We start from the raw sequence: 11,265 nt of genomic DNA on the forward strand, positions 1-11,265 counted from the left end.
TGAGAGATGTTTTGAATTTAGGTATTTTTTCTTAGGCTACCCAACAAATAGGAGGGGCTTGGACCATTTCTCTGACCAATCCCCTGCTAAAGTTGTACAAGATATCTCTCACTCTCTGTTGCTAGGATATAGATATCGAGCAACTACATTTGACCCCTGCGCCCCCTCCAACAACACCCCACCCAACACACACGCACACTTATGGAGACACACGCACAGCTAGACCCTATCCTGAAAACCCCCTCCTGTACCCTACTCCTCCATGTGTTTCTCTGGCCTTGTTCTGACATTTCCACCAAGACTCCAAAGCAGTTTTTGATAGTCAAGAATACGTCTGTTGCGTCACGCTTCTCACTAAGGCCCATGAGGGTTGAAGCATGCTAAATATTCCCATGAATAAACTCTACATGACAGCAATCGTTAACTCTGTGCCAGTTCAACGAAAGGAGTCAGTGGGAGAAACAACAGAAAGCACCTAAATATTTGAGTTTAAGGAAGTGAAACACTCTGTTAGGAGATGCAAGTGGACGGGTAATGGAGGGGATAAAATAGCCATAACCAGAAAACAAGACGGCTCGAGCAGACATAAACAGACACTGGACAGAAATACCTTACTTTTATAGTAGCCTGCATAAACTCTTATTCAAGCACACACAGATATCGTGCCACATCAGAACGCACACTTCCAACTCAAACTCCCTCTCATCCAAGCAGTATGGCGATGTAAACCTAGAAGTCTAGTGTGGTTTTCAGAGATGAGCAGCAGATGAATCAGCATGCTAAAATAAAAAGATAGGGTCATGGTGGAGGAATGATAATAAATAGATGTGGTGTATCCAGGGAACACAAACCTCTAAGCTGCTCTCTTGTACTTTTAATAAAGATGTACAGCCTCATTCCCTGCACTGACTGCTGGCAGTGCACCTGTGAGAAAACCCACACAGCACTTTCATACTCTGTGTCAACCTGGTGATGAGACAGTGTGGTCACACAACTGTTATTCTTGAAATATATAGGTTTTACATATATAAGTGTGCATGGTTTAATCTTACATTTGGCACACAATTCATCAAGAATGCAACTCTGTCTTCAGTTTTTCTCTCTGAGAAGGTAATGTTGGGATTTTAATCATCAAGTACACTACATTTTGATTTGGGGATATACTGCACAAATGGATGGTAACTGTATGATTCCATCCTGAGAATGTCAATTACTTGTTGCTCATTCACTTCTACTGAAGCAAAATTTACAATCTTTTGCCTCTTCTGGCAGATTCGACAGCCAGAGTTCCCCCTCTTCAATTCATGATCCATCAGTGTTTTTTTATCTTCTGCAGAAACATGAATTCATGATGTTTTCCAGGGAAGAGTGGGCATATGTTTCTGTTGAACAGAAATGAACTGTGACGAAGCATTGGAAAAAAAGCGGATGAGATATTGTTGTTCCAACAGTTGTGAAAGTCCCCAGTTTATATGCTACGATTGGATTTAATCAACTTCAGTTCAAATCAGTTCACTTCAAATCAGTTTATTTGTATAACACCAATTCACAATGAAAGTAATCTCAAGGCAGTTAAATTAAATCAACTTAATTGAAATACAATTTCAATCAAATTCATCCATCCATCCAATTTCTATACAGTTGAATCCGTCGGTCGGGTCGCGGGGGGGCTGGAGCCTATCCCAGCGGTCAATGGGCGAGAGGCGGGGTACACCCTGGACAGGCTGCCAGTCCATCACAGGGCCACACAGAGACAAACGAGACAAACAACCACACACACGCTCACACTCACTCCTAAGGACAAGTTTAGAGACCAATCAAATTCAATCCAACTAATTACAATCACATTTAATGCTATGCAATGCAATACAATTGAATGGATGAATCCGCATTAACCAAGAATTAAAGGCAACGGTTAAATATTCAGTCAGAAAATACATGAAGACGGAAAGCCCGTTTTAGTCCATTTAATTTTGATGAAATACAATCCACCTCAATATAATTGTATTCATGTCATGCCAATTCATAAAAGAAGCCTAGCTAAAGTAAAACAACAGATCACATCCATCTTCACTTCAGTTAACAAACCCAATGTGTTTTGTTGCCTCGTAATTCTTTTGAATTTGGTCATCTCTGACTGAAATTGGCTTCCCCAGATTGTGTTTCAGTAGCTAGATTTACATTAATCTTTTCTTTGTACGTTTCATTGTCACGCAGTTGAAAAGTGCCTTCTGATGACACTACGCAGCCAAAAATGTATTCACTCCAAACCAGTTAATGTACTGTACACGTGCCTGATTTGTATTTTGTTTAGAGCAACAACTTATAAGTTTACCTCATATTTGCAAAAATGCTAAATTGACAATTGAATAGAAACATGGCTATTGTGTCACTGCTACCTTTTCTTCTTTAAAAAAAATCTAAGTTATCCAAAGTTACACCTTATACTCCATCCTAGGGGGGGCATAACTGTCAAAACCATTTCCATAACAATCCCTCCAACAGTCAGCATAACACTGGATTCTAAAAAAAGAAGGAAGAAAAACGTGTAATTTTATTGTCCGCAATGACAAGCTTTTTTTACTAGATGTGAAAACTCAGACATGCTGGTTTTGCGATTGTAAACTTCAGGGAATCCTTAGACTCATTAGGATCTATCTTATAGGAACCATGAATTTCTCCACAGAATTTCCACAAGTTGTAGAGATATTTAAGTTTAGACCACAGTTAAAAAACAAACTGAAAGAGAGTTTTGATTATAAATGTGTGTGATGAGGTTAAATCACTATTGCTATTACTGTTTTAGAAGACTAGAACTGAGACAGTTAAAATAGAGGTATGTAGGATAATACACAGGATTCAGATTTATTTATTATATAAATCAGTCATGTGATGCTTTTTTACTCAATTTATGAGAAATAAAGTTATTACTGAACTAAATCATAACAACAGTCTGAATGTTACAGCAACTATGCTATGTGGTTGAGGCTGGAAAAGCCAGTCGTTATCGAAGATCAATCATGCAATCATGTACCCATTTGTAAAATTTCACGGTGATTATTATCTTAACTTTACAAGAAATTCCCCATGATATCCCTTTTTACACGCCCTCTCTTTTTGACTGCGCGCACCTCTCAACATAACAAGGACAAACTGACCTCAAGATGTGATTAAATCTGATATTTACAATGATATCTGAAACCCTTACATCATTAATTACTCTTAGGCTCAGGCACTGGGAGCCAGTCACCGAACCCCTATTACTTCATTTGAGATGTATGTGTGTGTTTATGAGTTGGTAGCTACGTCAGTGACATCTCTGGTACTGTCATCAGTAGGAGTGCACATATGTCTAATGTGGTTATTATTCTCACAAGGCTCTGGCTAGAGAGCGTTAAGTCTGCTTTAATCTGCAGTCGAATCTGTAGTCAAAACCATAGATGGCAAGCAGTCCATGTCACAGTAAAGCCAAATATCTCCATAACGCATTCTAGAGTGTTCATTGTCCTGAAGGTATTATGCAGTCCCATTCGCACAGTCTTATCAATGTCAGAAGTTTTCATACGGGATGCCAAAGAGCAGTTGGTGGAGCAGCTGATGAAGTGGCACCGATGTTTGCTACACTATGGAGAGGTGTATTATGAGTGTCAGTCATATACACCAGACTGTGGCCAATCACTCTCACTGTGAGGGGGATATGCGGGCATACTTGTGTGCATCTGTGTGTATATTCCAGTTGGTGACTAATGCAGGGGAAATCCGGATGAGTCAAAACTACCAGTGTCCGATGAAGTGTCTGTGAGAGGCCATATTTTACAACCTATGCACTAAACTGCCCGGCAACTTATTGTTCAAAGCATCCCCATAGGCAAACCTCTTTATAACCAAGAGTTTTGGGAGGTGTGTGTGTGTGTGTGTGTGTGTGTGTGTGTGTGTGTGTGTGTGTTTGTGTGGTTAAAGGGACTATTAAGAGGAGGGATTAAGAGCATTGATCCTTGTCTCATACACATCAACAAAATGAAACGCAGTGATTCAACTTTAGTATAAATTAACTTCCTGGACCAGGGAATGTTCTCAGTCTACTGCAACCAGTCCCGCAATTCCATAACGACACAAAATGTAAACAGTTGTAAACTGGCATAAGCTTTCCCAAGCAACCAGTAAAACCTGTATTTCTATTGTATCATATGTAGTAATAATCAGGCTCCCAGACAATTATTGATGCTTTCCCACGATATGATTCAACTTTTTTCACTGTTCCTTTTGCAACAGTGACTTTGACATTTTCTTGTTATGTTAATTAATCTTGCCAGCGGCAACAAAACGGCAATAAATAACCCATCCCATTCATCTACTTTTTTAAGGTAATATTTTTCTGACAGGAATGGTATCCGTTTGGGCGCTTAATGAGTGAAAAATGGGTATTTCACATCAGATGCTGCTAAAGTCTGTTGCTGCTTTATTGAAAAGTCCTCTTTCAGTATTAAACACTGTTATATTTAGAGTGCTTAGCAAAAAGAAGCAGCACAAGAGGATCAGCAGCTATCATTTGTTTCCATCAGAGGGGACTGAAAAATGTTGCATCCTCCTTTATTTTCAGCAGGCAAAATCAAAATGTTAGAAAAGAAAAAGAGATTGTCAAATCTCATCGTCATTCAGTACTTTCAGATTTGTTCATATTACAGGTTGGAGGAGGTCCTTTTATTTTTTTGTCTCTGCACTGAACTGAAAATGGTAGTTTGTAGAACTCTCTGGGGTCACTTAACTCTTACAAAAGAGTAGGCACACAATAGAAAATATCTGTGACACTACTGTATGGAGACTATTACCATTGCCATTACAACCTTTATTCAATTAGAAAATCACATTGAGGGCTCCATGACAACAAACAAGAAACAACAAAATCAATATGTTCCAAAACACTTGAACACATTCGTGCTGTATCAGCACCAGCCACCACTTTTAAAATATCCTCATGTGCTAATTTGTAATTGTGAAGAAAGAGTTGGTAAGAAAAACCCCTAGAAAAAAGTACTATGTAAGAAAAAAATAAACTATGTACAAACGGAGGTTCAACATGATTTGATGATTGATGTAATTACAAACAGAAACTAAAGTTCCTTTTTCACAGCAAGAACCTTTTCATGCAACTTTTTCCTATATTATTTGCAGAACTTCCCCCTCTCTTTTGTGTACACACGGCAGAAACCACGGTCGGCCATTGTTCACAATACAGCTTTTACAGGGTCTTTTTTAGCTCTTTAGTTCCCTTCAGAGTAGCATTCCTAGCATGAGGAGAACTGTCTGTGACCCAGCTGTACATGGATTAGTCCAGATGATCAGTGTTGTACAATGACACGTTATGACTATGTTCATGAATGTGGTCCATATTTCTCAATGATTTTGACAGTGAACGTGTCAAGCTATATAATGTCTGCGTACTCCTCCAGAGGCTACAGACCTCGCAATGATTTTTACATCAGTCACAGGCTGTATAAAAAATAATGCAACTGCATAGGGGCAGTTACAGAAAGGAGTATTTAAAGACATGTAGAACTGCACAGCAACACTCTCCCAGGAGACAGCAAGACTGAAACTGACATAAAGTGGTGTTGAGATTTCAGAAGACAACTATAAAGGAGTTAAAAAAAAAAAGTGAGGCCTACCAGCTGAATCTGAACGAGTTAAATGACAACTTTGCACAGCAGAAAGTCAGATGAGAGCTTCTGTAATGTAAGTGGAACTTCTGTTTTGGACTTGACACGGACAGCTGCACGTTCATCAAATCCTTTCTAACCTGTGTCCTGCACTGCCTCTAAGTATGATTTCATTGTTGTCCTGCTTCCACACCAGCTTTTGTCACACAGCTGCTGCTCTCTTTTCTTAGTTTTTTTTAGGCGTATGACATGTTGTCGGATGTTTTGAATTTGCATTGTTTCTGTTGCCTTATGTCTGTTCGATGTTAATCGTGCAGCTGAAGCATTTGTCACTGGGCTACTGCTAGCTTTCATTAATGTGTGAAAACGATCACATTAATTAGGCTTTGCATAAAAACATGTTCTTTTGCGTTCTTTTGTCTTGCCTTAAATGCAGAGATGTACATCAGGTGGCAGTGGGGCCTATGTTCCTGGTTCATAGCACACCATATGTAACATTATGTACTATGGGAAATATTAGGAAAATATTCAGAAGAGGTCATTCGAAAGTGAGATCGAAGTGAGTTCATTTTGGCATTTGTGAACAGAATATCAAATGGTGGACTATTAACATGAACTATTTCAAGTTTTACAGCATTGTATATGACTCTGGTGTATGCTGACTGGCTGAGCATATGAACCTGAGTATATGAACCTGCAATCACAAAAATAACCTGTAAACATAAGTAAAACTTTGAATATATAAGCAACAGGTCTAAACATAAGCCTCTGAAAACCTAAACAAAAAAAAGCACTGTCCTACTTGTCGTAGACAGTGGTCCAATCAAATCAAAAGCTTTTCTGACAAGCGGGCTAGAGGCTACTCAGAATGATTCAGCAAGAGGAGCAAGTTTTTTGAATTCTAAAATTACTCCAACCGCAGCAATTTTGATAGAAGTTTGAGAGATAGATATGTTGTGAAATTTTACACTGCATCACTTCTGCATCAGACAGTTACACGGAGTGTGAACATGTAACATAGTCCACGTTGCCACATGGTGTTCCAACCGGCATCCTTTTGAAACGCACCATGGACACAAACAGTCTGCTGTTGAGAAACCATAGTGACAAAATGAACAACTATTTGATGCGGAAATGATGTGGTGTAAAAATTCACAATATAGCTCTCACTGGAATATTGTTTAGCTAACTTCATGGTTCGCGTACTCAAGGCAACTTCAAGGAAAAGAAAAGCAATGTCAGTTTCACTCATCTACCAGAGATTACACCGATTGTCATAGGAATGAATGGACTTCGGGGTGGACTTGCATACTGATACACAAGTTTGTGTGCCATGTTTAGTAAACATGGCATTAGCATATATTCAAAGAATTTTTGTTTGCATGATAAATGTCCGCCAAATATTTACTAATTTTCCTTCTCTCAATTTGGCAATTATCTGTCCCTTTAGCTACTCAGTTCTCTGGTAGGTTGATTAACTATCTGCTAACTTCGGTGTCTCTCGCCTTAGATTCTAGTCAATCAGCAAATTGCGCTTATAGTGAGCTCTCACAACTTGTTTTGGTGTGACAAGACACAAATTTTCAGGCATAAAAACTGAAGAGTTAGCCAGAATAAGCTGAAAAGGTGTGTAAAGAAAACAAAAATAACATTTTGGTGGTTATTCTATGAGGTATAATGGCTGTTGTTTCTATTGTCTTATTAGTTCTGTTTTTCTTCCAAACATTTCCTTGTACAACTGTTATAGAGAATGTGAGGCTAATGTCTTGCTGTGTTTATTTGTGAGCTAATGGGTTTGTTTATGCACAATATTGTTCAGAATCCCAAAGAGACCCTTCATATTCATCTGCAGGATCATGTTCTTGCATTTATTTTTATAGATGATGCATATATTTTTTAGATAAGCATCTAAAATCTTGCCATAATATATTCCTATTTCCCATAACAAAACAATGTCCATGGCAAAAAAAAATCACAATTAGTGCCAACATCACAGCAAATCTATTAAAAATAAGACTTACAACCACTCACAACAACTCTGTAAATAAAAACAAAGTTGAATGTGTCATCATGTTTGTTGTTCTAAATGACATCCAAAAGGCCTGAAGGCTTTCAACGCTTAAATCTACACATGTGAAAATCTGAGGCTAGAACTGTTTCACGTTTTGCTTAAAATGAACCATAAAATAACATAGCATAACAATACCAAAATTGATCAAATATTAAAACTGTCATTGGTGTATTTCTTTTATGTGGAGATAAACATAAATAACCTCACATAGGTTAAATCTTTTTAAACACATTTGACTTGGAATTGTTCATTATATGAAGACTTTCTTAAAGAAGATATAAATAAACATGTTTTTAATAAGACACAAACATAGTTGACAGTTCTTCCTCAAACGGAATCTTGTGTGCAGTTTATAGAAATAGATAACGAGTTGCCACAGGGGATTGGAGACAAAAGAAAAACATGAAACCTTGGATTAAAACATGCTTCAGTTCAGACGAGTACTACAGGATTGCTTTGTATTTCTTTCCCAGGGGAAAGAATCCCTTCACCGACTGGAGCTGAGCACTTTTGGTAAACACAATCAAAGCTTTCCCCAACTGGTTCCAGATCTGAGAAGCAGATCAACCAGTGAACCACAAACCATCAATCACAGCTAATCCAACACTAAACCGGTCCTTGCTGTCTTTTTATGTAAGACAACATCTCTCAAGGTGCAGTGTTAGCACAGTGCAATGCTAATAATTTCCACGGAAACGAGCCAAAACGTAGGCAGTAGCAAACTGAAACAGAGGCTCATTACCACACAATTAAATCAATAATCATCTGATGTGGCATATAAATGATCCATTAAACAAATACATGTATGCTTTGGATTACTGTAAAATTTTCAATGGTGTTCAACATCAGCAAACCAAAGCTAAAATGCAGCTGAATCTTTATCACTAGATAAATTACATGATGCCTAACTTAAAACATTCCCTCCTCTTAAACCTGATCTTTTGCTTTACTTGTAATTTCTATGCAGATAATTAATCAGGATGGGATGCTGATTATCTTTGCATGTGTGACCAGGCATTAAATCAGGAAATTGTTTGGATTGAGGAGCTTAGAGGTGATGATACTGTACACTGAAAGAGCAGGTGCTGCTGGGACCTGCTTCAGCACTTCTGTTCGGTAATACAATATACTTTCATATTCTAACTTTCAGAAATATAGTCCATGATGTAAAAGTTGTGGACTGGTGTTTAGCACCCACACCACCGGTATCCTGGCAACAGGTTGACAAGTGTGATTGGTCTGCCCCTCAACCTATTAAAAAGCATGAATGCACAGAACATAATGATGCTTGCACCCGTCCACATGTAATCTAAGTGAGGGGTTAAAGTGTCCTTTGTCACTGGATACACTTTAAAAATAAAACACGCTGTCGACGTACTGGGACGCTTAAATGAAAGTAGATATTACAGAGGCATTTCTTCGAGTCTCTGAGGAGTAGATGGATACAGTTAATCTATAACATACCAAAGCCATCTAACAATTAAATGTTTGACATGCTGCACATTGCATTCATAACAATGTCAGAAAAAAATCCCTGCATGTCACAAAACTGGGACATCTTATTGAAGCTGAGTTATTTTTCTCATGTTAGAGACTAAAAAAATCTTAGGGTACGCATAAGCTTCGGTTCATGAGGGAGCATCTGTGCTGAATTCACTATTAAATTCCTATCATGAGTCACGCTCAATAAAACTCCCTGGCCTTGACCATTCAACAATGACCTTGGTTTCTTTTTATTAGTTTTTCATTCTTCTCCTTTTGCTGACATGAAGTCAGCCCTAGTGACGAACCGTGTAATCCTTATTGCTAATTGATAGGCTTACAGAATTTACACTGCTATGACCACATATGAAAGCTGATCCGGGAGAGCAGGAGGTAGTGGGATGGGAATGTTTGCAGCGTCAGGTAGACCAGGTTCCAACAAGATAACGTCACATGTCAATCTCTGTTAGTGTGAAGTTTTGCAATTGTACATCTGTTAAGGTGTTATGGCATGGCGGTGCAAGCTTCTGCGAAACAGACATGGCAATACTCCTAAGGTCAGTTCCGCTCTTCTCCTCTTACTCTGAGTATAGCCGTACATGATGTGTCCATTTGCTGCCAAATCATGCCAGTACAGCAAAAAGCCTGTGCTGTAGAGTGATCAGGATACAGATGCTGATGAAGGAGAACTGTTCTGTACATCTGATAAGTTCATAAAAGGCATTTCTCAGCAGACGGTGTCTGTGTCGACCTCCAGCTTCACATCTCACAATGAAAGCAGAGTCTGAATAGCACAAAATACTGTAAGTATAGCTTATTTGCTAATGATCTTGGTCATCCTCTGACTTTAACTCAACGTGAAAACAGTTTCTTATCTGATGTCTTTTTCATTTGAGGTTCCCTCTGGATTGAAGAACTTTGGTGTTCCCCTGACCTTTCATGAAGCAGCATCATAGAGAAAAAAAAGATGATAATAATTGAATTTGCAGATTGAAAAACTAACAGCATTCTACTCATCCTAAAGACACGTATACATAGAGGATCATTCAGTTTTTTTTTCCATGGCACCCACCGTTATTTCAATTAATTCACTTGTTTACATAAGCTTCATAATTGCTTTGTTTCTACTTCTATTGCATACTAAAGGGGACAATATTAAGACCACTGAGACGTTAACAGAGGGCTTTTCTTTGCTGAAACTAGCTACTGACTTCGTAACACAGAGGCCGATACAGACAGATAATTTAAGCAGCAGTTAGATGTCACATTATGTGCATCGAGCAACCCACTGAATCAGCTCCCGGTGCGGCTGGCTATTACCACACCGGGGTTGGCAACCCATATATAGTAAGTGAACAGAAAAATAAGTCATACATTTTACCATAAAAGTTTGAATACAGAAAATCTACAGATTTAGGGTCAGCTGATTCATGCAAAGTTTATGCTCACCTTTCGTGCCAAAATTGACATTAAAATACCTGGTGCACCACGCGCTTTGGAATCATTTCAACCGATCGAGCAAATCTTGATTGTTGTAGCCTCTCGACCACATTGATATATTTGACAAACAAAGTCTGTGTCAATAAGCATCTGTAAGACCCATCAAAAACTCAAAAATGTAGTTAGTGTGACGTTACAATGACATCAAATGCTGCTTTAAAAGTAAAACAGCTATTGCTTGGGTGACTTATTTTACAGTTTTTCCTGCAGTCTAGTAGTTTAAATTCTCAGCTGCGACAAACATGGGATAAAGACAGCGCTCCTCGAACGCACTTATAAACAGTAATGACGCTCTGTTGACGTGATTTGCTCGAGCAGAACAGTGAGCATAATCACAACTTTAACCATACAGATTCAAACATCAGCTAACTTTTCAGTGTCATCCAATATTTTTCCAGGCTTGGTGTGTTATTGAGCAGCATCAATGTGCCAGTTACTTTGCGAGGTAGTAGCTGATACACTGGGTTGCTGTGTTAGATAGAAAAGAGGATGAATTTGCTAGCCTGCTATTGGCCAGATGAGGAGCTGGTTTTGGAAAGAGTATAGTCTCCACCA

The sequence above is a fragment of the Odontesthes bonariensis genome, chromosome 15 (assembly GCF_027942865.1).
Source record: "Odontesthes bonariensis isolate fOdoBon6 chromosome 15, fOdoBon6.hap1, whole genome shotgun sequence".
NCBI lineage: Eukaryota > Metazoa > Chordata > Actinopteri > Atheriniformes > Atherinopsidae > Odontesthes > Odontesthes bonariensis.